At 39.6% G+C, this 26,999-nt stretch overlaps 1 long non-coding RNA gene across 3 annotated transcripts in view; it reads left to right on the top strand.

Annotated features, from left to right (window-relative positions):
- The window catches only part of LOC129633076 (uncharacterized), a 31,547-nt gene extending 19,651 nt beyond the window's left edge, over positions 1-11,896 (top strand). For all 3 annotated transcript variants that reach the window (XR_008704861.1, XR_008704860.1, XR_008704859.1), the window contains exon 6: positions 11,510-11,896. This is a non-coding gene — a long non-coding RNA (uncharacterized LOC129633076). The remainder of the gene's footprint in view (positions 1-11,509) is intronic.
- The last annotated feature ends 15,103 nt before the right edge of the window (positions 11,897-26,999 follow it).

The raw sequence follows: 26,999 nt of genomic DNA, 5'->3' as shown, positions 1-26,999 counted from the left end.
CATTTCCTGTGTTTCCTGCATTGACAGACGGGTTCTTTACCACTGAGTTACCAGGGAACAAATATTTATGTAAATCCAAACACATACATCTTAAATTAACTCAAATTCATATGTGGGAAAAAGATAATATTAGATGATCTCTTACAATGTAAATTCTATAATTCACTACCTAATGAATCCTGCAGAGAAGGCAATGGCACCCCACTCCAGTACTCTTGCCTGGAAAATGCCATGGACGGAGGAGCCTGGTAGGCTGCAGTCCATGGGGTCACACAGAGTCGGACACGACTGAGCAACTTCACTTTCACTTTTCACTTTCATGCATTGGAGAAGGAAATGGCAACCCACTTCCAGTGCTCTTGCCTGGAGAATCCTAGGGATGGGGGAGCCTGATGGGCTGCTGACTATGGGGTTGCACAGAGTTGGACACGACTGAAGCAACTTAGCAGCAGCAGCAGCAGCAGCAACAGCAATGAATCATGTACTTAAGAATACTGAGAACATTTTGACATCTCAGCACCTTATAATGTCTCATCTCTTCTCTCCTACCCTCATAAACACTCCTACCTTCTGCTGTCAATAGCTACACACCCACAGAATGAAAATTTTCTATATTATCTGTCTTTTAAATCTGTCTCTGTTCCCTTCTAATAGCTTGATAACTAAGTCTGATTAATCTCACTTCTTTTTGTTCTTTTTTCTTGAATTGGTATCCTGAAATAGTGTGAAATAGTCACCTTTAAGGAAATTGTAGCTAGTTCTTTGTTGATTACCATTCTCTACTAAGACATGAGCAGGTAACAGTTGTTTCAATTTTAGGGCAAAGTCCCTGTACAGGAGATGGACAGACATTAATCAGTCTCAGTGTATTCCAGCAGTGGTTCCTAAAGGTGGTCTCTAGACCAGCAAAAGAAGCATCACTTGGAAAACTTTTTAGAAATGCAGATTTTTCAGACCCACCTTAGAGCCACTACATCAGCAACTAGGAGTAAAGGAAGGATTAGGCCCAGTACTCTTCAGTCTAAAAAGTTCTCTGGATAATTCTGATATACACCCTACAGTTTGAGAACCAGTGTATTAGAGTAACAATTGACTCAGCATACAATCGAAGACTCTTCTTGACAGAACAAAGTTAATATTCCCTGCTGTACATTAGGAAGACTGGGGTTCATCAGAAGAGCTTTTGCTATTTGTTTGTTTTAGGAGAAATGGTATCCTCCCTCTGCCATGAGCTGAGAAGTAAGAGGGAAGATCAGAGTCATCATGGTAAGGTGATAGTAACATGTGCACACAGCACATGAGGCACACAGCACATAGCAATGAAACCCACATCTCTGGGCTCTATAGGTAGCAGTCTATAAACACATTTCGTACCAAAAAATTGTCACATCTCGGTAGCAGAGGCAAGTAAACTTTTTCTGTAACAGGTCAAATAGTAAGTATTGTAGGCTTTGGAGGGTCATTGTTCTCTGTCACAACTACTCAATTCTGCCACAACAATGCAACAACAATCCTGAACAGTATGTAAAGGAGCATGATGAGAGTTTCAGTAAAACTTTACTTTGTAAAAAAATGGTGGGTTGGATTTGGCCCGTGGGCCATAATTTGCCAACCTGTTTTATAATGCTTCCGTTTAATGAATTTTTAAAAGGACTTAACTATTTTTTCCCAGTTGATTGTTTAGTCATTAATCAGATATTTAACTGCCATTCCACTAACAATTCATTAACTAGTTGCAAATCATTAAAAGCAATCCCCCCAAATCCAATGTCCCTCTTTTGCTTTGTTGGTGGTTGATCTATAAACAGGGCTTCCCAGGTGGCTCAGTGGTAAAGAATCTGCCTGCAATGCAGGAGACATAGGAGATGTGGGTTTGATCCCAGGTCAGGAAAATCCTTTGGAGAGGGATGTGGCAACTCACTCCAGTATTCTTGCCTGGATAATCCCATGGACAAAGGAACCTGGCAGGCTAGAGTCCATGAGGTCGCAAAAGAGTTGGACATGACTGACCACGTGCAATCTGTGAACAATCAACCAAAGCATAGTGTTGACCAAACTCAACTTTATGCCTGATTTTCCACCTAATGCACAATGGGAACAAATGTTCTGCCTTCATAGACACACTTTTAAATAGTTTGAGTTTACCACTCTTACCATACTATGGTATACCAGTATATAAATTAATCTCACAGGGCATACAAACATATAAATTAATTTACCTTATAGCTGTGGCTCCTGCAACAACCACTTTAGCTGCTGTCCTAATGTACAGCTCTTATTCAAAAGCTGCCTCTACAAAGTAGGTTATGGATACCCTGCCTCACCAAAAGTTATTGATGAAACATCACTAACAGGGTTTATCTGTTTAAAACTTTGACTGAAAAAAAAGGAAAGATAACATTGCCTTGCTGTTACTGCAAGTGATGCCATGCAAGTAAATTTAACACATGCTATCAGTGTCTCTTCCTTTTTAGCAGGTTAGTGAGCCTGGGTAGAGAAAAAGAAGGACCCAAGATGGTGGTTTAGTGCTTAGTTGAGTGAATACATCCCAGAAACATGAGCAATTAGGCTCATTTCATAAATGGAAAAAGAAAAGAAAAAACTCTAGACATCTTTCCAAGTACAATAATAAAACATGTTGGGTAATTTTGAAATTTCCCACCCTTCGCTCTTGTCCCAAGTGAAAGCATATGCCAGAGTAATAACTTGAACTTCTTCTGAACTTTGAGTTAGATTCGTGCTAACTTTCCTTATACTGTTATTCTTTCAGTATTATCTGTATTATCCTTCTGTCCATTCATAATTAGTACTCAACTGAATTTTTGCAGAATACAATACTTAGTGAAGAGCCAAGCCTTGGGCTGTTGATGTTTCCACCAACTTGATAAATATTTTGTCACTATGTACCAAGTGGAAAATGGGCGCCACAGAGATAATGGCCTATTGTGTTTTAGAATGATTTCTTTTTTATCATTATTATTATTACTTAGGAAACTATCCTAAAGTATTAAGCATTCTTTTGCACTATCCTGCCACATGGTTTTGTCTCAGTGCACGTATGCCACAGGCTGGAAATCTCAGGGAATTAAATCGCCAGGAACAGCTCTCAATCAGGGATGTCTGAAGTTGAAGGGTAAATATCAGCTTCTTCCCATTTCATGTCTGATAAATCTTGATGTGTTTTACATCTAGTGCCACAGAGAGATTGAGCCCCAGTTGTTCACAGCAACGACCTGCTTGATAATGAGCCTCCTTCACTTCTCTGTCTTGTTTTCTGCTCCCCTACTGATACCCTCTGAGATCACTTCCTGATAAACTACTCACACTCAAATATGGGAAAACATGAATCACGCACAGGATATATTTTACATATTGATACAAGTATGCAGGAAATTCAAATTTGACTTCTCTTCTTGTTGTTTTCTGAGGGAGGTAAACTGAGAAGAAGATGGGGATTAAATCCCCTAAAATGGACTCACTAGAGGGCTCTCAAATCTGTATCCCTTGGAGAAGTCACAAGCTGAGACAGATGTGCTGCTGCCTGGAATTGTTGTGGTAAAAATTATCTGAATCTCAGATTTCCAATTTATATAGCCTAGCTGAGTTTGACAAATCAAAACACTGAGACCCGTCTGTTAGAATTGATTTGGATCTTTCTTACCCTCTGCTTATTGAATTCTGTGGCCTGAAGATAAAGAGATAAAACTCTCAATGATAAAATTACTAAACTGAAAACCAGAGTTGGGATACTTATTCCAAAGCATATTGAGTTCATAATATGTGTCAGAGCCTTGTTTGACCTTTACAATGACCTGTAGATTTAGAGAGATTATAAACTCCATTTTATAGATAAGAAAACCAAGGTCAGAAAAGTTAAGTAATTTGCCTAAAATAACAGCCAGTAGAGCCAGGCTTGCAAGCCAGGATCTTCTCAGTCTAGGACTGAGCTATACCCAGTTCCGTCTCTGCAGAGGTAGGCTCCCTCTATCTTTAGCTATCATCACGCCTGACAGTGATATGTGACATAAGAGTATTCTTCCACATGCAAGAACCATGATATAGCAAGATCAAATTTACACCCAAAACAAAAAAGCACAGGTTTTAGGGCCAGCAAGTTGTGTGATAAGACAAATTTTTCTATTACTATAGGTCTTACTTCTACTAAAATGAAGATGTTAGGCTAAAATATTTCCAGGGTCCCTTGCAGTTATGAAATTGTGCTGCTTTGTTTGGAACAAGTTGGAAAGATATTTTTTCTTTTCAAACTGCTACAGTTTTATTAATGTATCATAGTAGCTAAGATTCAGAGACCCAACCTGAGATGTAGCAGTGAATTAAAGAGTTAAGGAGTACATTTGTTGGATTGAAAATGCTAAGATGACAATTGATTAATAAGAAAATTTTAAACATAAAAGGCAACTTAAACAGGCATTCAGATGGAAAAGGGAATTATCCTAAGTGCCCCTAATAAAAGATAATTCTACACTTTATCTCTGTGAAACTACACTACATCCATCACACTGTACCACCTACTTACGTTTTAATCTTATTGAAGAAAAGATGATTGCAGATTTAGCTGAGGGATTGCAATATTGATACAGAATTCAAAAGCCTCATCACCAGCCATTTATATCATGTTGTCCATTTCTTTTCACATATTAAAGGTAGAAACCAACAACAAAACCACCAAATGCTAACCACCTCTCATCCTTAACCCTTCATATAGAAGGAAACACTATCACTGATAAAAACAGTGTTGAAATCTCATAACTCTTACATGGACATGTCTGTTCTCCCATAACTTGTATGTTTACGGTTAGAATACGGAAGCACAAAGGGTTCGTTTACATTACAAACACAGGGTGAGGCAGTAGGCCTGGTGAAGAAGCCCATGGATGAACTTCTTTCACTTACAGGATTATGAGAACTCACACTTTCATCTTCACATAACAATACAGACTGTGCTTCATTTTGTAATCACAGTATAATGATCATCTCTAAATACTGAAGAATCATAAGGTGGTCAGTTCAGTTCAGTTCAGTTCAGCCGCTCAGTCATGTCCGACTCTTTGCGACCCCATAAATCACAGCACGCCAGGCCTCCCTGTACATCACCAACTCCCAGAGTTCCCTCAAACTCATGTCCATTGAGTCAGTGATGCCATCTAGCCATCTCATCCTCTGTTGTAGGTACAATGTTAATATTTCCTGAGCCTTGGGCTCATACCTCTGAGGCCATACCAGAATGAAAGAGCTTAATGGACTAAACATTATAACCTTTCAGGAACAGGTTGAGGTAAGACAAATAACTTCAAAAATTCAGTTGGGAAACAAAGCCTTAAAAGACCAACATCAGCAAATGAACTGATGATAAAGCAAGATTGCCATTCTGCCAAAGAAGCCTCTTTTTAGAACCTTCTACCAGCCACATTCTGGGGTGGTCTTTTGAAATCCTTAACAATTCTTTGGATCACCTTCTCTGTGTTCCTATCAGAAATCTCCTTGAAACCTAAAGCATGACAGCCTATCTTCAAGCACTAAACAAGTCAAGCAGCCTTGACTTCTCCCCTTCAGCTCACTAACTGGTTCAGTTCAGTTCAGTCACTCAGTCGTGTCCGATTCTTTGTGACCCCATGAATCGCAGCACGCCAGGCCTCCCTGTCCATCACCAACTCCCGGAGTTCACTCAGACTCACATCTATCGAGTCAGTGATGCCATCCAGCCATCTCATCCTCTGTCATCCCCTCCTCCTCCTGCCCCCAATCCCTCCCAACATCAGGGTCTTTTCAAATGAGTCAACTCTTCACATGAGGTGCCCAAAGTACTGGAGTTTCAGCTTCAGCATCATTCCCTCCAAAGAAATCCCAGGGCTGATCTCCTTCAGAATGGACTGGTTGGATCTCCTTGCAGTCCAAGGGACTCTCAAGAGTCTTCTCCAACACCACAGTTCAAAAGCATCAATTCTTCGGTGCTCAGCCTTCTTCACAGTCCAACTCTTACATCCATACATGACCACAGGAAAAACCATAGCCTTGACTAGATGGACCTTTGTTGACAAAGTAATGCCTCTGCTTTTGAATATGCTATCTAGGTTGCTCATAACTTTCCTTCCAAGGAGTAAGCGTCTTTTAATTTCATGGCTGCAGTCACCATCTGCAGTGATTTTGGAGCCCAGAAAAATAAAGTCTGACACTGATTCCACTGTTTCCCATCTATTTCCCATGAAGTGATGGGACCAGATGCCATGATCTTCGTTTTCTGAATGTTGAGCTTTAAGCCAACTTTTTCACTCTCCTCTTTCACTTTCATCAAGAGGCTTTTGAGTTCCTCTTCACTTTCTGCCATAAGGGTGGTGTCATCTGCATATCTGAAGTTATTGATATTTCTCCCGGCAATCTTGATTCCAGCTTGTGTTTCTTCCAGCCCAGCGTTTCTCATGATGTACTCTGCATAGAAGTTAAATAAGCAGGGTGACAATATACAGCCTTGATGTACTCCTTTTCCTATTTGGAACCAGTCTGTTGTTCCATGTCCAGTTCTAACTGTTGCTTCCTGACCTGCATATAGGTTTCTCAAGAGGCAGGTCAGGTGGTCTAGTATTGCCATCTCTTTCAGAATTCTCCACAGTTTATTGTGATCCACACAGTCAAAGGCTTTGGCATAGTCAATAAAGCAGAAATAGATGTTTTTCTAGAACTCTCTTGCTTTTTCCATGATCCAGCAGATGTTGGCAATTTGACCTCTGGTTCCTCTGCCTTTTCTAAAACCAGCTTGAACATCTGGACGTTCACGGTTCACGTATTGCTGAAGCCTGGTTTGGAGAATTTTGAGCATTACTTTACCAGGGTGTGAGATGAGTGCAATTGTGCGGTAGTTTGAGCATTCTTTGGCATTGCCTTTCTTTGGGATTGGAATGAAAACTGACCTTTTCCAGTCCTGTGGCCACTGCTGAGTTTTCCAGAGTTGCTGGCATATTGAGTGCAGCACTTTCACAGCATCATCTTTTAGAATTTCAAATAGCTCAACTGGAATTCCATCACCTTCACTAGCTTTGTTAGAAAGCTAGTGGAGCATCACTTAGAAAGTGATGCTTTCTAAGGCCCACTTGACTTCACATTCCAGGATATCTGGCTCTAGGTCAGTGATCACACCATCATGATTATCTGGGTCGTGAAGATCTTTTGTGTATAGTTCTGTGTATTCTTGCTACCTCTTTTTAATATCTTCTGCTTCTGTTAGGTCCATACCATTTCTGTCCTTTATCGAGCCCATCTTTGCATGAAATATTCCCTTAGTATCTCTAATTTTCTTGACGAGATCTCTAGTCTTTCCCATTCTGTTGTTTTCCTCTATTTTTTTTGCATTGATTGCCGAGGAAGGCTTTCTTATCTCTTCTTGCTATTCTTTGGAACTCTGCTTTGAGATGCTTATATCTTTCCTTTTCTCCTTTGCTTTTTGCTTCTCTTCTTTTCACAGCTATTTGTAAGACCTCCTCAGACAGCCATTTTGCCTTAAATCCCTCTATTCCTTTTCATTTAAATATATCTTATCTTCAATTAACCAATTTCTAAAATACTTTGCAGATTAAACAAAACACCCTTTAGTAGTTGACTTTCAGGCCTGATTGGCCTAAGTTACAATAAACAGTGACCCAACAGCAGATTATTTTTATTGCAGAGCCAAGGAGATTTCTATGTAGGTTGATTAGAAGTAGGTTGATTAGGCTGTACTAATAGGTAGTGTTAAATGAATGTTAGTTATTTTTATATTAGGCAATAGCATAGAAAATGGGGAAATCAGGCCAGAGAAAGAGGGCTTGAAGCGAAAATTTGAGGGGAAAGGGGCCAGTGCAGGAATCAGGACCTGAAGAGAACTGTAGCTCTAAGGAGGCTCTATTGGACTCTCCCCACTTCCCATCCAGCTGAGAACAGAGCCGTTGCAGGTTTCTGTGCAGGATGGGATTTATCAAGGCAAACCAAAGTATTACAGTAAGAAGTAATTTAATGACACACAGGTGACCATTTCAAGGTGATTCACATAACTGAGTTTTTGTGAGGTTCTTTGAGGATGTAAAAATGACAAAGTTAGTAGAATTTAATTATTTCCATTTATATAGTGACTTTTAATACATATAGAATATACATGTTCCGAAAAGAATATTTTAAAAACAAAGTTATGTGTAATGAATTTAATTTTTTGAAAGAAAATTAACAGGTTTATTCCCATAAAAAAATAGTATCTCCAAAGCATACTAAAATCTCTGCTATGAGGAAATTTATCAGCTCACCTTCAAAGGCACAGCCTGTGTTCAGTGTGGTTCTTCTAGTGTTAATTCTAAAGCCCCTTATTAAGCTTGCTTGGGAGGGACACATGGGATGCCAGACTAGGATCTACATCAGTTAAGGATGCAAATTACTCTCTTAACCATGATGTTATGCTGTGCTTAGTCACTCAGTTGTGTCCGACACTTTGCAACCCCATGGACTGTAGCCCACCAGGCTCCTCTGTCCACAGGGATTCTCCAGGTGCGAATACTGGAGAATTCTCCAGGTGAGAAAACTGGAGGGTTGCCGTGCCCTCCTCCAAGGGATCTTCCCAACCCAGGATCAAACCCAGGTCTTAATCATGATAGTCATGAGTTATTTCTAATTCCTTAGTTAGGAAATAGGTACCAAAATTCATAATCGGTAGATAGATGATAAATACACAGACACATGTATGTGTACATATACATATATGCTTTGCTGAAGTCAGTTATATAGTGTGGTATCATTTTGGTGTCTTTAAAGTCTCAATCTAAAGCACCTCCTCCCAGTAATGAATGAGACAGTGCCTGGGGATGTTTGGGCTTCCCTTGTGGCTCAGCTGGTAAAGACTCCATCTGCAATGCGGGAGACCTGGGTTCGATCTCTGGGTTGGAAAGATCCCCTGGAGAAGGGAAAGGCTATCCACTCCAGTATTCTGGCCTGGAGAATTCCATGGACTGTACAGTTCATGGGGTCAAGAAGAGTCAGACATGACTGAGAGACTTTCATTCTCACTTTTCACTTTGGGGATGTTTAGAACCTTACCCATTATAATAAATTCTGGTGCCCTAAATGAATTAAAGCAGTTAAGCATATCTCCTACAGAGCTCTGTCTTAACAGGGCTGCTTTTCAAGAGAGTCAAGACTGCATTACCCTAGCGCGTTGTATGATCACCCCATGCTAGAGTAAAAGTCATCGTAAATGTTTCCAGCATAAATCAATCTCTGACAGTGTGTAGAGAATAGTATTCACTCTTTTTTTAATTTACTTTTTAATTGGAGGAAAATTGCTTTACAGTGTTGTGTGGTTTCTTCCATACAACAAGGCAAATCAGCCATAATTATACATAGACCACCTCCGTCCTGAGGCTCCCCCCCCTCCCCAGATCCTACCCTTCTAGACCATCACAGAGCACTGGGCTGGGCTCCCTGTGTTATATAGCAACTTTTCATCAGCTATTTATTTTACAAATGGTAGTGTATATGTGCCAATGCCACTTTCTCCATTCATCCCACTCTATCTTTCCCCACTGTGTCCACAAGTCTATTCCTTATCTGAGTCTCCATTCCTTCCCTAAAAATAGTTTCATCAATACCATTTTTCTAGATTCCATATATATGCTTATTCCATATACACTAATATCTAGATTAATATATTTGTTTTTTTCTTTCTGGCTTACTCTGTATAACAGGCTCTAGGTTCATCTACCTCTCTAGAACTGACTCATATTCACTCTTGGTGCTTAGGAGAAACTCCTAGTAATATTCTATCTCCTCCACATTCTATGCTCTCCATTCGCCTCCTCCCCCACCTTTGTCACTGTCACTCTTGAATAATTTGCAGCTATTTGGACCTGGAATAAGCTAAAGTAAATAAATTTCAGGTGTGACCTCACCTGGCTATATTTACCATCCAGAGTCTCAGGGTCAAAGCATATTAAACTAATGCTTTTTCCAGGCCTCCTATAACTAAAAAGTATTTATTTGATATTTCTCATTTTGGTATCAGACTGCAGAATTCAACCCGTATGCATACCCACAGGCTTTTTTTGGAAATATTACTCACCAGATTTATTTTCTCTTTTTACTATCTGTTGTGGTGTGTTTTTTCAAATGCATTATCCAGTATTTTGCCAAATGAATTTGAACTTATTATTTTCTGCCTAGGAGACTTGTCTGCGGATTGAGCTGCTTGCTGGCCTAGCTGCAGATTTTGTTTTAGGACTAGTACACTGTTTTTTAGCAGCCCACTAATGAGCCATTAAATGAACCTAGCTTCTTCACTGCAATCTGACCAACCCCACCATTAAACACACCCGTTGTCTTTTTTATTTCCTGTTGTTTGGAATAATTCTCCTTTCACATACTTAGATTTGGCATTTTGTTTAAAAACTGATAAAAGTCCAAAGATTGAACAGAGACCTAAGTCAGGACAAAATGATGGCAGAGAAAGTTTGGTGTTTTGGCTCTATCAACCCCTTCAGTGCCTTTACTCCATTCTCAATATCCTTCCTGTCTTATGGTATCCTGGTCCCTATAGCATGGGGGGGAATTATCTAACCAACATCTACTATAAGAACAGTGGTTTTTACCCAGGGGTGATTTTGCCCCTCTGGGGCATTTGACAATGTGTGGAAACACTTTTGATTGTTACAACTTGGGGCAGGGTTGGTTCTAGTGGCACCTAGTGAGTAGAGACCAGGGATGCTTTAAATACTCCACAGTCTAACGGAGCAGAGGACAACTCCCACCACAAAGCATTTTGCTATTCAATGGCATTAGTAATGTTATCTATTACTCTTTTTTAGAGTTTTTTCATCTTTCAAAAGGGATCAAGAAAGAAATATACTTAACTCTATCGTCTTATCACTTATCGTCTTATTCAACTCAGGTGTACAATTGGATGCAAGACCCATCAGCTTTCAGAGATTCAAACATATCAAGAGATACCCACTCCTCTCTCTCTTCCTCTCTCTCTTCCTCTCTCTCTCTCTCTGACACACACACACACACACACATACACACACACACACACACACACACACACACACACACACACACAAACTAGAAACAGGGAGCAGAGCCTGAAGCCAAATCTGTCCTCTGCACTCCCATACTGAATTAAAACTCAGAGATGGAGTTTTGAGTGTCAAGGCAGATGAGGCCACAGCAGGCTAATGCCCTCAAAACTATGTGCTCGACCTGCAGGGTGTACCGAGAAGTAAAGGTTCAAAGAGGGTGTGATCAGAGTGTGGACTTTCTTCTAATTGGTTTGTGGTGAACCTTCTGCTTCCAATCGGTCTAGGATTTATGTGCTTGTGGACAGCATACCAGCCTTAACCATTATCGGTAACTTCCATGCGTGGTGAGGGTTTCTGTATCTGCACAACACCTCAAAGATGTTGTTCTTTATATCCCTTGATGAGGAACCAGGATGTTTCCCCAAGGCTATACAATTGCTTCTCTTGACTGTTCCTCCCAGGCCTCACATCTCCTCCCTACTCTAACACCTGCTTTGAACCTGCCCATTGGAACTCAGGGATTGTGTGGAGGCCGAATGAAGCCTATTTCCTGTAATGGAAGAAATGGGGACCCAGGAAGGTTTTTGTGCCCAGGAGCCCCACAGGGGCCTTCTCAGTATCAAGCCTAATACTGGCATGTAAAACTCTCTTGTTCTCCCCTATAAGCTCCTCCTCCCAATCCAGATGTCCTTTTTGCCATAGTGAGAAAGTTTTCTTTTAAATCAAGGGATTCTTCCAGACTTAGTGGTTCATATTGTAAATTCTGTGTCCTTTATCTCTGTATCAGCCTATAGCTTTTAATGTTTCAAAAGAAGTTTTTAAAATGATAAATAAATTTATAAACAGATAAATATGAATTATTTTCACTTATAGCTGCTAAGCTTTTCAGTTGAAATCAGGGCTTTCAAAACTTGATTCTGCTAAGTTACAAAAGACTATATAAAAATTCAAAACTAAGAATTTTTTAGTTTTTTTCCTGCGTGATTCTCATCCTGGTGGTCTTGGCTATAGGAAAGCTTTACCACCATTAAATGGTGGGAAGAATATAAAAAGAAAGTGAATGGGCAAATATATAGCTTACTAACAAAATTTACTGTAAATTTTCTCTTCTATTTTTTCCATAACCCACCATAAAAAAATGTTGATTCTCATCTAAATATTTCCTGGCTAAATAGGTGGGGTGGAGGGGTTAGGTTGTGACTCTTTCTAGAATCTGTTTCTTTAGAATATTACTCCAAGTTCACCGAGCCCCTACTTGCATCAGGGTCTGGATACTGGAAGAACTGTTCACGCCCCTCCACCGAGGGTCTCACTGCGCCCTCCTTAGTGTGTCCCACGACCCCCTCATCACACAAGACTGGCCTCCAGAGCCCTGGGGGTCCTGTGTGTGAGGGTGACTCGTGGGGCCTTCACTGACAGGGAGTGAACAGCTCCCTGCTGGGATCTTGACCTTGACCTGTGAGGAGAGGCAGCACCAGCCGAACGTGGCCTGACCCAAGAGCTGGGCTCCATCCTTGGGTCTCCTGCCGACTTCCCGAGAACTCCGACCCTGACTAGCTTCTGCTTAGCTGCCCACTCTCTTTACGGTAAAACTACTGTCAAAGTTCTATTTCTCTACCAAAAGAAAACCAGAAAGAGCACAGCATAGCTTTAAACTGTTAATGACTATCATGGAAATGTTCGCCCTCAGAATTCTTCTCTCTTGCATTTTGAGCCAATATCACAGGAATTAGTCATTGCTCTTAAAGAAAAGACTTTAATGTTTTCAAACATTACAATCCAAGGTAGAAACCTTGATTTTTCATGACATTGACCCTTCTTCCCCTCACTTTTTTCTACTTCTCTGTTGATTATTTCTTGGGGGTTTAAACCATTCTGCAGTATATTTTCAAGCTAAATATTACTTAGTCCACTCTTATAAAGTCAAAATCTGGTTTCTTTCTGCATTCGCCATCTCTTCTAGGGTCAAAGTCCTGGCCTCCAGCTGACCTGCTCCAATTTTCATGTAGGGTTTGTAATAGTTCATGGCACACAAGAATTTTTGAAATTCTGGGCTGATGCCCCAAAAGAAATAGATGTGAAACTGCAAAAATAGATGTAATCTTTCCCAATAACTGAACTATTTCTAGCACAGAACTCTCAGTCCTTCCTCATGTATCCTAAATCTTGAGAAAATGAGGAACCTAGATAAGAATAAAAATCTTTTGATGTTAAAAGATATTAAATGATACTTTAGTGAGGTTTATGCTAAATACTATGTTATTTTCTATCCCTTTTACTTTATGTTCTTTTGCCAAATTTTTTTTCCCATCACTTAGTTATCAGTGATATCTTTTCTCATTGCACTGTTACAAAAGGAAAGCGAACACATCTCAAAACCAAGGGGACTTCCCTGGTAGTATAGTGGATAATAATTCACCTGCCAATGCAGGGGACATGGGTTCAATCCCTGGTCTGGGAAACTTCCACATGCCACAGAGCAACTAAAGCCCATGAACCTCAATTACTGAGCCCACATACTGCAAGTACTAAAGCCTGTGCAGCTAGAGCCTGTGCGCCACGGCAAGAGAAACCACCACAGTGAGACACCTATCCACTGCTACAAAGAGCAGCTCCTGCTCACTGCACCAGAGAAAGCTTGTGCACAGCAATGAAGACACAGCATAACCAAAAAAAAGGAAAAAAGGATGGGCTGAATTTATGAATGAATTTGTGCTGAACACATGGAATGGAAGCAAAAGTAAGAGCCAAGTTTTATGAGAAGAAAAGAGAGTTTTGTTTCATTTGTTTGGTTAGAGATTTTGTTTTCTGAAATTCAAAAAACTTGACTTTTCTAAGCAAGAGGAAAACTAAAAGCTAGATTTTTGAGTTTTAAAAATAAACAATAAAACTGAAGTGTTTATAAAATGACAATTTTAGCTATTCTCCCATTCAAAAGAAAAGGTCAATTAGAAAGCAGGAAAAGGAGAATTGAAAGAGATATTGCTGACATTTAGATACTAGAGATACTATTCCTGAGAAATGAAGCAGGAAAATGAAACTTTTAGTTGTTCTAAATTGTTATAGTTCTAGACTCTGAAGAAACAGGTGCCAAGACATAATTAGGAATGAAAGAGAATTGGGGATAAAACATTGATGAGAGAAAGTGATAAGGAAGTCAGGAGAGATGTCAACTGTGATGAAGGTCTGAATCCCTCAAAGGAGGAAGGGAAACGAGGGAAGGCAGGGTACAGAAGGCAGTACAAGTTCTTAGAAGGTTACAGGAAAGCCTACGGAGTCCTTGAGCCAAAGTCACCCATCAGATGAGCCCTGGTCCCTCGCAGGTAGCTTCTTGACCTTCGTATCCTGACCATGCTCTCATTGACTGGGAACAGCCCCTGGGAAATATGGCCTCATTCAAACAGTGATGCATCTCTGATCATGGCAGGTAAAGTCATGGATAAATCACACTCTCCAGTGTCAGATATCTGAGAGGCACATTTTCCTGAATACCACAGAAACCCTCATGGGATTGAGATGAATCTTACAGCAGAGAATAAGTTTGCCTAGCTTCTATTGACTGAAAAAAAAAAAAAGTACAACCCAAAAGTTGAGAATTATGTTTTATTTAACAGACAAACTGAGGACTTAAGCCTGGGAGACAGCCTTTCAGATGGCTCTGAGGGACTGTTCTGAAGAACTAAAAGGGAGAAGCCAGGATATATAGGAATTCTTGCAATAAAAACCAGGTAGTTGAAACATCAGAAGATTATTGTTAATTAAAGAGACTAGATATCTCAAGTTAATGAATATTGCACTTTTCTATGTATGGAAAGATGCAAGAGTCTGGGCTCATTGAAATCAATCCTTTGGTATGATCTTAGCTAATTGGGGCCAGTATCCTGTATTTTTCTATCCTAAATCCTCTCAGGGCACAGAGTTGGGGGGCAGCTGCAGTGACTGATGGCTTGATAGCCACAACACTCTTTGTTTACTGATATGACAGGCAACATTCTTCATCCACACTTCTATCCTGCAAGCCTAGGAGTTAAGCTTCAAGTCCAATATATCACCTGAGAGGTCAAATATTTACAACAGAAAGAAAAGATCTTGGCAGATTTACTTAGTATAGTAAGGCAGAGCAACCACAAGACTGACTGGAAATGAGTAAGGGAATGCACAGGCTTCTGGTGCCAGAGACATGACACTGACATAACCCAAAACAATGGCAGTAACTGTGGATATTAGTCGTCAATGCCAGTAACAGTGGCATTTCAATCACAGTGTTTTAAAACCAAGTGAGAGTAACCATATCTCAGCTGATATCAAAGAACATCACCCAATATTCAGTCTAGAAGACCAGCAAATGCCAATGTGGACCCGGGTGCTTAGCAATTGCTATGGAAGGCACTCAGTGAGTGGTAAAGGCCTGGGTAATTTAGGATGGAGTGCATATACAGGAGTCTGGAAGTGAAGAGTAGAAAAATGAAACCCATGTTCTCATCTGGTACAGAGCAGCATTTGTGTTTTTACTGCTATCTCTAACCCTGCACCAATATAAGCGTTCTGCAGTTGTTGGATGAGAACATAATTACTTAATTTTGGGGTCACTGTGATCATCAGTGGCACATATTAATATTTATACCTTCAGAATACTAAAATCAGCATGTTTATCAGATTTCTTTAATGAAAAAACAAGGAATGAATTACAATATGTTTGTTTTTTCATACTGTGCATGTTTCTAATTAGTTTGAAGTTAATATATCTGAATTATTCGTAAGTTGTTAATAGTAAGCAAAGTTTATTTCAAGGGAAAAAATAGATTCTAATAAGAGCAGACTCAAGTGTTGGCAGAAGAAGCTAAATATTAGCCTTATGGCAAAGTACTAGATTTTGTGAACTGGGGAATCAGTTCAACACTTTAGGCACAGCAGAAGTGAATGGGAGGTGGGAAGACCAAGTTTCTTCCTCTGAGAAGTAAAACTGTGAGGAAGTCAAGCCAGGATGGTCAGCTGCAATTCATAAAATGTGGACAATGCCATTCTGGGGATGAAAAAACAGGAGTCAAAACAAAACTTCTCTCCTGGTTCTACACTACCTACCCTCACAGGGCCTCCACATGCCACTCAAAGCCCAGTTCCTTTAGTTTAGATTGTGTCTTTCAAGATAAGCATTAGCTCCTGAGTTATCCTAGGGCAGCTTCGCCTCCTCCCTGCCAAGGTGCCTGGCTGCTTTTTATCTCTGATAACAGTGGATGACCTTCACAGCAGCAGCCTCCTTGCCTGAGCTCAGAAGAGGAAATGCTTTTACTCAAGAGGTTAGTAAGCTACTTCTGCTCTACTTATATTATAAAAATTATATTTCTGGTTATTCTTGAAGTATTTTTCTTTCAGCATTATTGAGGTATAAATGGCAAAGAAAATGAATACATATTTAGCATGTACAAAGTGATATTTTGATGTATGTATATATTCAATATGAACTTTTTAGCACATCCATCATTTCATAGAGTTACCTTTTTTGGAGAATAATTAAGACCTCTTAGCAAATTTCAAGTATATGATACAGTATTGTTAACTATAGCCAACGTGCTATAAAGATCTCTAGCAATTATTCATCCTACATATCTGAAACTCCAAAGGAAATAAAATCAGTATCTTCAAGAGATGTCTGCCTCCCACCCCCAACCATGTTCACTGCAGCATTTTTCACAATATCCAAAATACGGAACCAACCTAAGCATCTGCCAATAGATGAAGGGACATTGAAAATGTGATATATATGAATATATGTGTGAATATTATTCAACTTTTAAAAAAGAAGAAACCCTGTCATCTGCAACAAGAGAGATGGACTTTGAGGACATTATGCTGAGGGAGAGAAGCCAAACACAGAAGGATAAATGCTGTATGATCTCACTCGTATGTGGCATCTAAAAAAGCTGTGTACTCTTACAAGCAGAGACAGCATGGTGGTTACTCAGGCTGATGGAAATAGGAAGTGTTGGTCAAAGACAGTTTTAACCATCTGTCTCTGCTAAAGATGCCACTGCCCAGGGAGCTTGGCTCCACCTAAGCAGAAGTTTTCAGCAGTACCTGCTGTGATGATACAATGCTGTGCCTTAGAGAAGCCCTGCACTGTGTCATCGTGTGATACTCACTAGAACATGAACCCCGTTATCTATTCTTGTAGAGATTTTCAGGAAACAGTGCTTCCATTTTCGTTCTGAGTCTTTTCTCCCCAGCACTCGAGGCAGCCCCAGTGGCAGACACTGCGTCAGTCATCCCTCCCTCAAACCCACGGCAAATTCCTCCCAGAGTGTGTCCTCGGGTTCTTTAACCTTGAGATGAATGCACTGCAGTCAGGAATCTCTGCTCTCAGGACTCCTGCAAGGAACTCTCAGCCATGCCATGTATTCCTAAGACCACAGGTAAACACAGGCTCCATGTGGGACCCCTGCTTCAATTCTTTTATCCTTCCATTCAAAATCATTTATATTAATAGCTCCTTCTCTATAGATACTAAACTGTGTGTAATGTAAGAAAAACAGAACTACAGCTTGCCCTCAAGAAATCTACACTCTTATCACACCTAGCAGCCCTGAATATAAATGACTTTTCTGGTAATGAGCAATAGAAGATCAAAGAAAGCAAAAATAATTTATCAGAGGCATCTGAGGAAGTTTATGGAAAAGTTGACACTAGCGTGAGCCTTGAAACATAGGTAGAGTTTTAACAAATATGGTCATTGTTGACGCTATCATAATTCTTCTAGTAAGGATCTGTCCTTGTTTAACATAAAGAGAAAAATCATATGGGTCACAATAACATTAACAATAACATTTCAAATAAATATTTGAAATGCTGTGGAAGGATTAGAGTTTTCTCTTTGTAGCTTTAAGGAATACAAGAGTATTTACTGGGTGAGAGTTACAGAAGACAAGTTTTTTTTAAGTTTTACATTTTACCTACTTAAAAAAAACCTGCCTTATAAGGTATATGTCAAGCACATGCTATCTATTAGGGATATCATAGAATGTGCTGTGCTGTGCTGTGCTGTGCTCAGACTCATCTGACTCTTTGTGACCCCATGGGCTGTAGCCCACCAGGCTCCTCTGTCCATGGGATTCTCCAGAAAAGAATACTGGAGTGGGTTGCCATTTCCTTCTCTGGGGGATCTTCCTGACCCAGGAATGGAACCTGCATTTCTTGTGACTCTTGGATTGGCAGGTGGATTCTTTACCACTGCAACACCACCCATTATTCTATGATATCGGAAGCCATATCATAGTTATTCTCAAAGGAAGATTTAGAAACTCCTGAAGTTTTCCTGAGATGCTTTCAGGGCATCCTTGAGGTCAAAATAAATTTAACAATTCCATGGTAGGCAGAATAACATTCTCCCAATGATGTCTGTATTCTATATAATTTCAATAATATGAGAATATATTATATTAATGTCAAAGGGAATCAAGACTCTAATGAAGTAAAGTTATTAATCATAGGACCTTAAAATAAAGAGACTATGCTGGATTATCTGGGGGGGTCCAATGTAATCACAAGAGTCCATAAAAATAGAAGAGGGAATCTGAAGAGGGGCCCAGAGAAATGACAATGTGAGAAGGACTGAGCCCAAAATTTCTGACCTTGAAGATGGAAAGAGGCCACAGCCAAGGAATGTTGGTGGCCTCTTAAAGCTGGAAAAGACCAAAACAACAACAACAGAATCTCTTGAGAACCTTCAGAAGGTATACAATCCTGCCAACGTTTTGCTTTTAGGTCAATGACACCCATTTTGAAATTCTGATCCTCATTACTATGATGATGTTGTTCAATCACTAAGTCATATCCCACTCTTTGAGACCCTATGTACTGCAGCATGCCAGGCTTCCCTGTCCTTCACTATTTCCCAGAGTTTGTTCAAATTCATGTCCACTGAGTTGGTGATGCTATCTAACCATCTAATCCTCTGCTGCACTCTTCTTCTTTTGCCTTCAATCATTCCCAGCATCCAGGTCTTTCCTAATGAGTCAGCTCGTCACATCAGGTAGCCAAAGTATTAGAGTTTTGGCTTCAGCATAAGTCCTTCCAATGAATATTCAGAGTTGATTTCCTTTAGGATTGACTAGTTTGATCACATTACAGTCCAAGGGACTCTCGAGAGTCTTTTCCAACACCACAATTCAAAAGCATCAATTCTTTGGCCCTCAGCCTTCTTTATGGTCCATCTCTCATATCTGTACATGACTACTGGAAAAACCATAGCTTTGACTATATGGAATTTTGTTGGCAAAGTGATGTCTCTGTTTTTTAATACACTGTCTAGGTTTGTCATAGCTTTCCTTCCAAGGAGCAAGATTTTTAAAATTCATGGCTGCAGTCACCACTGGCAGTGATTTTGGAGCCCAAGAAATAAAATCTGTCACTGTTTCCACTTTTTCTCCTTCTATTCACCATGAAGTCATGGGAACAGATGCCATGATCTTTGTTTTTTGAATGTTGAGTTTTAAGTCAACTTTTTCACTGTCCTCTTTAACCCTCATCAGGAGGCTCCTCAGTTCCTCTTAATTGTCAGCCATTGGAGTGGTATTATCTGCATATTTCATGCTGTTGATATTTTTCCTGACTATCTTGATTCCAGCTTGATATAACTCGAGTATAAGTTAAGTAAGCAAAGTGCCAGTATATGGCCTTGTTGTACTCCTTTCCCAGTTTAGAACCAGTTCGTTGTATATCCAGTTGTAATTGTGGCTTCTTGACCTGCATATAGGTTTCTCAGAGGCAGGTAAGGTGGTCTGGTATTCTCATTTCTTGAAGAATTTTCCACAGTTAAGTTGTGATCCACACAGTCAAAGGCTTTAGTGTAGTCAATGAAGGAGAAGTAGATGTTTTTCTGGAATTCTCTTGCTTTCTCTATGTTCCAAGGAATGTTGGCTATTGAATCTCTGGTTCCTTTCCTTTTCTAAATCCGGCTTGAACATCTGGAAGTTCTTGGTTCACATACTGCTAAAACCTAGCTTGACGGATTTTCAACCTAACTTTGTTAGCATGTGAAACGAGAGCAATTGTATGATAGTTTGAACATTCTTTGGCACTTCCCTTCTTTGGAGTTGGAGTGAAAACTGACCTCTTCCAGTCCCGTGACCACTGCTGAGTTTTCCAAATTTGGTGACATATTTAATGCAGCACTTTGACAGCATCATCTTTTAGGATTTGAAATAGCTCAGCTGAAATTTGATCATCTCCACTAGCTTTGTTCTTGGTAGTGCTTCCTAAGGCCCACTTGACTTCATACTCCAAGATGTCTAGTTCTAGGTAAGTGACCATACCATCATGGTTATCTGGGTAATTAAGACCTTTTTTGTACAGTTCTGTATATTATTGCCACCTTTTCCTAATGTCTTCTGAATCTGTTAGGTCCTAACCATTTCTGTCCTTTATCATGCCCATCCTTGCATGAAATGTTCCCTTTGTATTTTCTTGAAGAAAAACTCTAGTCTTTCCCATTCTACTGTTTTCCTCTATTTCTTTGCATTTTTCACTCAAGTTCAGTTCAGTTCAGTTGCTCAGTCGTGTCTGACTCTTCACTCAAGGAGACTTTCTTAATCCTGCTTGCTATTCTGTTTTACTATGCATTCAGTTAGGTATATCTTTTCCTTTCCCCCTTGCCTTTCACTTCTCTTCTTTTTTCAGCATTTTGTAAGACTTCCTCAGACAACCATTTTGCCTTCTTGCATTTCTTTTCTTTGGGATGATTTTGGTCACTGCCTCCTGTACAATGTTACAAACCTCCATCCACAGTTCTTCAGGCACTCTGCCTACCAGTTCTAATCCCTTGAATCTATTCCTCGCCTCCACTGTATAATCATAAGGGATTTGATCTAAGTCATACCTGAATGGCCTTATGATTTTCACTACTTTCTTCAACTGAAGCCTGAATTTTGCAATAAGGAGCTGATAGTCTGAGCCACAGATGACTCCAGGTCTTGTTTTTGCTGACTGTATAGTTCTCCATCTTTGGCTACAAAGAATATAATCAATCTGTTTTCAGTATTGACCATCTGGTGATGACCGTGTGTAGAGTCAACTTTTGTGTTGTTGGAAGAGGGTGTTTGCTATGACCAGTGCGTTCTCTTGACAAAACTGTTTAGCCTTTGCCCTGCTTCATTTTGTTCTCCAAGACCAAACTTACTTGTTTACTCCAAGTATTTCTTAACTCCCTACTTTTGCTTGAAAAGGCCATATATTTTGGTGTTATTTCTAGAAAAGGACTTATTTTTTGGTGTTATTTCTAGAAAGGACATATTTTTGGCATTATTTCTATAAAGTCTTGTAGGTCTTCATAGAACCGTTCAACTTCAGCTTCTTCAGCATCAGTGGTTGGGGCATAGAGTTGAATTACTGTGATATAGAATTGTTTGTCTTGGAAATGAACAGAGATCATTTTGTCGTTATTGAGATTGGACCCAAGTACTGCATTTCAGACTTTAGTTGACTATGAGGACTACTCCATTTCTGCTAAGGGATTCTTGCCCACAATAGTAGATATAGTGGTCTTTTGAATTAAATTCACTCATTCCTGTCCATTTTAGTTCACTGATTCCTAAGATGTCGATGTTTACTCTTGCCATCTCCTGCTTGACTGCATCCAATTTACTTTGATTCAAGGACCTAACATTCCAGGTTCCTATGCAAGATTGTTCTTTTCAGCACTGAACTTTACTTTTACCACCAGAAATGTCCACAACTGAGCATCATTTCTGCTTTGGCTCAGCCTCTTCCTTCTTTCTAGAGTTATTAGTAATTGCCCTCTGCTCTTCCCCAGTAGCATACTGGATACCTTAGACCTGGGGGCTCATTTTCCGGTGTCATATCTTTTTGAGGCCTGGCGTGCTGCGATTCATGGGGTCGCAAAGAGTCAGACATGACTGAGCGACTGATCTGATCTGATCTGACAGTTCATGGGGTTCTTGCAGCAAGAATACTGAAGTGGTTTGCCATTTCCTCCTTTTGTGGATCACATTTTCTCAGAACTCTCCACTATGACCTGTCCATCTTGTGTGGCCTTGCATGGCATGGCTCATAGCTTCACTGAGTTATGCAAGCCCCTTTGCCACAGCATTGCTGTGATCCATGAAGGGGCCACCAGAATGGTTTGATTGTTTATTAGTAATTATAATTATTAATAATTATATCATTGATATTAACATTAATTAGTAAATATGAATAATTAATAATAAATCAATGATAAATTTGTGTTGTTCTAAGTCACTAAGTTTGTATTACTTTGCTAGAGCAATAATAAAAAACTAATACAAAGATGTCATTTAGCTTTTTCACTTTCATTCTCTCATGCATATACAGTGGGGTTTTCCAGGGCTATTTGAATGAAATAATACAACAGATTGAATACAGAAGCAGCTATGAGTATCTATATGTAAAACAGTGACACATATATTTTTGGAAAATATAGTTACTCCTCATAAAGATGTTATTTATCTTAACTTGTAATGGGTCTATATATAAATTTCTAATGCGTGAAATCTTGATAACTTGATAACACTTAAACCAAAGTTCTTTGGACTTCTTAATAATTTTTAAGAGTATATAGCGATACTGAAACCAAAAAAAAAAAAAAACCCACAAGAAAACAAAACAGAATTTTGGTGAATAGCTATGTCTTTCCATGGCTAAGACCATATGAATACATAAAAGGGACACAGCCCAAATGAATTTTGATGTGAGAGATGAGCAGGGAAAGTTTTGAATTAGTGAAGGAGAGTCACATTGTGAAGAGCAGGCCAGAGTTGCACCACATGGTTAAGTCTGGAAGGACATGAGTGTTAGATGTTGAGGCTTTGTTTGAGCCCTGCAAGAATTGAGGAAGCAGAGAATACACTTTTAATGCATGTTAACTGTGGAAAATTCTGAAAGAGATGGCAATACCAGACCACCTGACCTGCCTCTTGAGAAATCTGTATGCAGGTCAGGAAGCAACAGTTAGAACTGGACATGGAACAGCAGACTGGTTCCAAATAGAAAAAGGAGTACGTCAAGGCTGTATATTGTCACCCTGCTTATTTAACCTATATGCAGAGTACATCATGAGAAATGCTGGACTGCAAGAAACACAAGCTGAAATCAAGATTGCCAGGAGAAATATCAATAACCTCAGATATGCAGATGACACTACCCTTATGGCAGAAAGTGAAGAGGAACTAAAAAGCCTCTTGATGAAAGTGAGAGTGAAGAGTGAAAAAGTTGGCTTAAAGCTCAACATTCAGAAAACAAAGATCATGGCATCTGGTCCCATCACTTCATGGGAAATAGATGGGGAAACAGTGGAAACAGTGTCAGACTTTATTTTTGGGGGCTCCAAAATCACTGCAGATGGTGACTGCAGCCATGAAATTAAAAGACGCTTACTCCTTGGAAGGAAAGTTATGACCAACCTAGATAGCAGATTCAAAAGCAGAGACATTGCTTTGTCAACAAAGGTCCATCTAGTCAAGGCTATGGTTTTTCCAGTGGTCATGTATGGATGTGAGAGTTGGACTGTGAAGAAGGCTGAGCGCCAAAGAATTGATGCTTCTGAACTGTGGTGTTGGAGAAGACTCTTGAGAGTCCCTTGGACTGCAAGGAGATCCAACTAGTCCATTCTGAAGGAGATCAGCCCTGGGATTTCTTTGGAAGGAATGATGCTGAAGCTGAAACTCCAGTACTTTGGCCACCTCACGTGAAGAGTTGACTCATTGGAAAAGACTCTGATGCTGGGAGGGATTGCGGGCAAGAGGAGAAGGGACGACAGAGGATGAGATGGCTGGATGTCATCACTGACTCGATGGACATGAGTCTGAGTGAACTCCAGGAGTTGGTGATGGACAGGGAGGCCTGGCGTGCTACAATTCATGGGGTCGCGAAGAGCAGGACACGACTGAGCGACTGAACTGAACTGAACTGATATATATGTATTTGGTATCCTGTCACTGCCTTCTCTGCTAGAAAGTGAAAAAGAAACTCTAAATAAAATAATACTCACATAATACTATTTGGAGTTTATAATATCTGTCTGCAATTACCCACTTTGCTTGAAATGAATAGGTTAGAGATAGGTGAAACCCAAATTAAAGGCCAGGGTTTATTTTACAAAATAAACTTGACATCTTGAGGCAATGTGCTCTTGGACGACACGGGCAAGTCTAAAACTTTTATTCAGAAAAACTTACTCTTGAGCGCTCTCTGCAATGCCACTTTACTCAGATGGAAAAATGGATGATTTCCCAATGTGGATGATTCCACATTTCTAACACAAAACAGAACTATTTGCACTTGAACCTGAAAATCTCCCAGTGGATCACTGAAAACTATAGCAATATGTTACTGAGGCATAGACCTCTTACAGATTGCTGGACTCTGAGAACCAGGGAAAAGGCAAGACAAGTTCTGAGCTGCATGAATAAATAAGATTCCAAGCATTAAAGCTTATGAAATCTGCCGTTAGAACAGCCTCTCAACTGCTGTTAACTCTAACTCTAGGTGCATCTACCACACTTGCTGATATACTGTTTAGGTCACACCACCTAAAACAGAAGCAAAACAGTTAGAAGTTCAAGAAAAGAAAGTACCCAGGGCAGACACCCTAATAAAAGGTGGCATTTATTTCTTGCATTCCATATGCTTTCATGGACTGTCCCCGGTGGCTCAGTGGTAAAGAATCCGCCTGCCAGAGTAGGAGATGTGGGTTCAATCCCTGGGTTGGGAAGATCCCATGGAGAAGGAAATGGCAACCCATTCCAGTATTCTTGCCTGGGAAATCCCATGGACAGAAGAGTCTGGCAAGCTGTAGTCCATGGTGTCACTAAAGAGTTGACATGACGCTGTGGCGGATTCATTTTGATATTTGGCAAATCTAATACAGTTATGTAAAGTTTAAAAATAAAATAAAAAAAAAAATAAATAAAAATAAAAACTTCACTAAAGTAAAAAAAAAAAAAAAAAAAAAAAAAAAAAAAAAAAAAAGAGTTGACATGACTTGGAGACTAAACAAAAAACAGAAACTATGCTTTAATATATATCTTCTCTAATCCTGATAATCCAAATAGGTAAATGCTATTCTTCCATTTTACATGTGAAAGACATCTAGCCTTAGAGTTTGAATAACATGCCCAGATCCAAGCAGGGATTCCTGCTGAGTACAGAGCACAGTCAACATGTTTACATCCATCCATTACAGCACTTTTCTTCCTCCCAAATAGACTTCTCATCAAAACTTATTTAGAAATAAGATACATAGAGTTTTGAGATAAAAATATCTTATGTCAATACTTAAATGTTGTGATCCATAAATTAACAAAATAAAAGATATTTATTAAAATGTGTTCATTCTTTCTCTCTTTTTTTGTTGCATTTTCCCTCATAGAATTCAGAGAAGAGCTATTTAAATAAAGAAACAGATGATTTTAATGAAGCCATTGTTTTTAGAAGGCTGCTTTTACTTTAACTAATTAGATCTATTTCAGAATTAGTCAGAAATAATTTCTCCCCAAAGACTTACAAAGCCAGAATTTCTAGACTTCATTAAGGAGAGGGTAAAAGCCTCCAATAGGATGCTCTCAAGAACAGACAGGGGAAGTGGCCTAAGGGGACCTAAGCTTCTTTGGAAAATGCCCCAAACAAGAGCAGGCTGGAGTGGGGTGCAGAGGAGGAGCAATATCGAGGAGGGGATGGCTATGTGGGCTTATTTCCTTTTTTAAGAAAAAGAGTATCTTTTAGTGGCTATTTTCCTTCCTTCTGTCTCAGGAAACCACTTGTGCTCTCCTCAAAGAAATAAGAATCTCATCATAGAAACACAGCTCACTAGCTTTCATCTTATAACACTCTAGCATAACATTCATCTTTATCCTTCAAGACTACAGACTGTACATTTCAAATGTAATGACCTCCTCTATAAATGTAGCAAATTCAGCTCTTGCTTTTGTAAAGAATCTCAAAAGTACAAATGACTAATGAACTAATGTATGTAGCTAAGTTTCTGTAGATGGGGAAACTGGAAACAATGTCAGACTTTATTTTTTGGGGCTCCAAAATCACTGCAGATAGTGACTGCAGCCATGAAATTAAAAGACGCTTACTCCTTGGAAGGAAAGTTATGACCAACCTAGATAGCAGATTAAAAAGCAGAGACATTACTTTGCCAACAAAGGTCCATCTAGTCAAGGCTATGGTTTTTCGAGTAATCATGTATGGATGTGAGAGTTGGACTGTGAAGAAAGCTGAGCGCCAAAGAATTGATGCTTTTGAAGTGTGGTGTTGGAGAAGACTCTTGAGAGTCCCTTGGACTGCAAGGAGATCCAACCAGTCCATTCTAAAGGAGATCAGTCCTGGCTGTTCTTTGGAAGGAATGATGCTGAAGCTGAAACTCCAGTACTTTGGCCACCTCATGCGAAGAGTTGACTCATTGGAAAAGACTCTGATGCTGGGAGGTATTGGGGGCAGGAGGAGAAGGGGACAACAGAGGATGAGATGGCTAGATGGCATCACTGACTCGATGGACGTGAGTCTGAGTGAACTCCGGGAGTTGGTGATGGACAGGGAGGCCTGATGTGCTGCAATTCATGGGGTCGCAAAGAGTCAGACATGACTGAGTGACTGAACTGAACTGAAATTTCTGTAAACTCAGCGAGGGCAGGAACCACATTGTTCTTTATATATATATATATTCTTCTTTCTGATCATTGTACATGTAGAGTCTATACCATGTCAGGCATATAGAAGACCATCCATATTTGTGCTGAAAGAATGAATGAATGCAAAATTTTATAATTTGACCATCTATAATAATCTTAATTCAGACCAAAATACTAAAGGAATTTCAAACCAAAAGGGCTTGGATAATAGTTCTAAAAAGGGACTGATTCAATCTTTTGTTTTATTTATGATTTCTTTGTTCTTTTGAAAAAAATGTATTGGAGT

The sequence above is a fragment of the Bubalus kerabau genome, chromosome 18, assembly GCF_029407905.1.
Source record: "Bubalus kerabau isolate K-KA32 ecotype Philippines breed swamp buffalo chromosome 18, PCC_UOA_SB_1v2, whole genome shotgun sequence".
Classification (NCBI taxonomy): domain Eukaryota; kingdom Metazoa; phylum Chordata; class Mammalia; order Artiodactyla; family Bovidae; genus Bubalus; species Bubalus kerabau.
This window is presented reverse-complemented; position numbering and strand designations above follow the sequence as displayed.